The sequence below is a fragment of the Lolium rigidum genome, chromosome 4 (genome assembly GCF_022539505.1).
Source record: "Lolium rigidum isolate FL_2022 chromosome 4, APGP_CSIRO_Lrig_0.1, whole genome shotgun sequence".
Taxonomy (NCBI): Eukaryota; Viridiplantae; Streptophyta; class Magnoliopsida; order Poales; family Poaceae; genus Lolium; species Lolium rigidum.
This window is the reverse complement of record NC_061511.1, coordinates 223393590-223396965: the sequence shown is the minus strand read 5'-3', so window position 1 is coordinate 223396965 and position 3376 is coordinate 223393590.

Genomic DNA, 3376 nt, shown 5'->3' with positions numbered 1-3376 from the left:
ATGGAAAAATACAACCAACACACACATGTGCTTATGGACAAATTGCAAATCTTTGATCTAGGACACTTTGGCTTGTGCCATTGCTTGGAGAATGTTACTAAACACTTATAAACACTCTTGGAATCAAAGAAACTCGATCAAATCAAATCAAATTTGAATGCAAATTGTGCTCACATGCACTAATGGTCAAAACTGCCAATTTTAACCTGATGCCTACTTTGAGCCTCTGTATTGGGAGTTTTTCAAACTAAACAAACTCAACTCTTTGCACCTCATCCAAGACAACATCAAGGTTAACAACTTTGCTCAAACACACCCCTGCAAATTCTTGCTAGAATTCAAATGGTGATCAAGCAAAGTATCAACAATGAAACAAAAACAAGATCATTCCCAATTTGGAATTTTGCAAATCAACTTAATTTTGAACACCACCACCACCATTGCATTCCATTTAATATGTGAATCAACTCCACCAAATTTCATTTCAAAATTTTCAAATTGAGTTCTTGCGGCCATTGTGTCGAACATGTGGTGGGCAGGAATCAAATTAAACAAGTTTCACTATTTTAAATAGTGTTCAGGCCAAATTTTGGATTGGCTTTTGATCCTACATTGTCCCTTGGTTCCCTCACACACATTGCACCTATTTGGCTATCCTAGACACGGCCCAACATGGCAATGCCATGACCATGCCGGCCATCAATGGCATTGCACATGCCAACCTTAGCCCATCTCCTCTCTAGCTCGGCCAACCCTGTCCCTCTGCCTCCCCACACCCTACTGGACACGCCTGCGCTAGCCTTGGTCGGAGAGAGGCACCACATCGCCAGACACGCGCCACGCCCATGACGACCAGAACGTGCCAGGGTGCGCATCGGCATGCCCTGGACACGACAGAGCGTCGACGCGCGCCGTCGACACAGCCCCCCTCTCGCCCTCTCCCTTCTCATAAGCGCTCGCCAGAACGACAGCAACCCGCCATACATGCTCCCGTGCCTGCGCAAGTGTTGTGGCTGTCGCCACCATCGCCGCCCGCCGCCACGGCCGCGCAGATCCTCGCACACGCCCGACAGCGTTAGGCACCGCCTAGCCTCGCCGTTACCACCAGGAGAACCGCACGGACATGCTGAACAGCGCCGCGCCTTCGCTTAGCTCGCTAGCTCGTTGTAACCCTCGCGCCATTGTCGACCTCGCCGCAGCCCACGGCCTCGCTCCGCCATTATAAAAGGAGGACTCCCCCGCTCGATTTCTCCACACCAGCTCGCTCCCCTCATCTCACTCAACCTCCTCGACCACCTCCCCTCCTCTATTGTCCACCGGCGCCCTCCAATTTCATCGCCGGAGCCGTGAAGCCGCCGCAGATGCCGCCGTCGATTGGACCCTCCCCAGGAAGCGCCGCCGGTACTAGGAGGTTCGCCGTCGTCGACAACATCCCCGCGCACCCCGCCGACCATTGCCGGAGCTCCGGTGAGCTCTCCCACCCCCTAGCCTCGCCGCTCCCGTGACCTCTTCCCGCCGAAGATGGCGACGAGCCTCAGCCGCTCGATCGCGTTCTAATCCGACGACCACCTTTGAAACTTACCGGTTCGCTCTTTAAGTGAGACTGACAGGTGAAGCCCACCATGTCAGGCAGCCCACGCGTGCGAGACGCGTGGTGGGCTGGCTTTCTCGTTTTTAAACCGTTTCGGCCCAACTACGTTTCCCACCTAGGCCCAGTTATTCAAATTTAAATATTTCAAACTTGTTAAATTGCTTACTGGACCCATTTTCAAATTTGAATAGAAATAAATCTACTTGGCCAAATTTAATAAATTTTATGTATTTGGAAAGCTGAGAAAATTATCTAAACAACTACACTGGTCTCAACTCTAGATTCATTATAGAAATAATGTGATAAAAATAACAAGGCAGGGCCTTTTGCAACTTCAAACATTTATTAAAAATCAACCAAAAATGCTTTTTAGTTGATTCCAACTCTCATAAATCACATTTCACATACTCTACATAGATATGTAAAAATATCCCATAGTTGTTTGTATGATCATGGCCTAGATTAAATAATGGCTCTATGGCTATTTCTAGTCCATTTAATTTACTCAAAATTATTTATTAAATAGTATGGGAGCTATTCTCTCATTTAAATCTTGTCTCAAGTAATTCAACATGAGGTAGTGACCATGGTCTATAGAATCTCATATTGTATTATTTGATGATATTAAATTGTTAAAGAGATAGTATTCAATTGCATGAGGTATTCTACCTCATTTAAATCATTTTCCCCATATGATGATGATGAAGTGTTGACCTTGGTCAACATGGGGTCATACATTATTATTTGAGGAACTTAAATCTTAACAAGATTCAATGAGAGGAAATTATTTCTCAAAGAATTAAATAGAAACCCTAATCAATATTTGTAATGAGAGGAAATTATTTTTCTTAAAAAGAAAATAAAGTCAACCAACATGATAATAATATGGTTGTGATGCTAGAATAACTTGTGTGACTCATGTGTGTGCTTAGCCTAGCTTTTAAGATGTGTTTGGTGATTGTATACTCCGTATCCGTTTTTAGACGCTAGTACCGAGGAGTATCAAGAGGAGGAGGTCTACTTCCAAGGAGAAAAATACCACTTTGATCAGTACACCAACCAAGGCAAGCTAATATTCTTGCAAAGTGCAAAGCTCTACCAGAGCAAGGCACACCCACCTATTACTTTATGCTTCATGATCCAATCCCAAGTTTTATTCTTACAAGCTTTTACTTTGATTATTAAAGCTTACTTTTATAGTTAACTTTGGTCTAAGTATAGAGTGCCACAAGAAGTATCAAGCTTAGCCTAAAGCATTACAAGCTAGTTAGCACCCCTCATGACTAGTTGCTAGTGCTAACAAATAAAATTGACTACTCTAGATGGGAACATGTGAAATGAAATGGCTTTGAAAGATTTTGAAGGTGAATATGACTTGAATGACATGATGAATTTGATAAAAACTGATGGTTGGGTTCGGATGCGATACCATGCCAATTCTTTGGTACCCCCACAATACCTGATTATGGGTATGGCTTAACTAGAAATTTATGCATCTTAGTATGGGTTCCCTCTAAACAAGCGTCATAGGGGTTATGCTGAGGCTGCCTCCGTCGAAAGTGAAATGATGTGAAATGACGTGAAATGAGGTGAATGTCCGGCCAAGCCCTGTGCAGTTTCCAGGCTGACGGTTTGTCTTCACTGGGAGGCCAAGCTCATGGGGAGAGGTGCCTATACTAGGGTATGTAAGTGAAAGTTATGGTTGATGATCCACGTACTGAGTTACGATTATTCAGGGTTATCCCTGACGGATGTAATCAAATGTTGTGGCACAAGTGTGCAAAC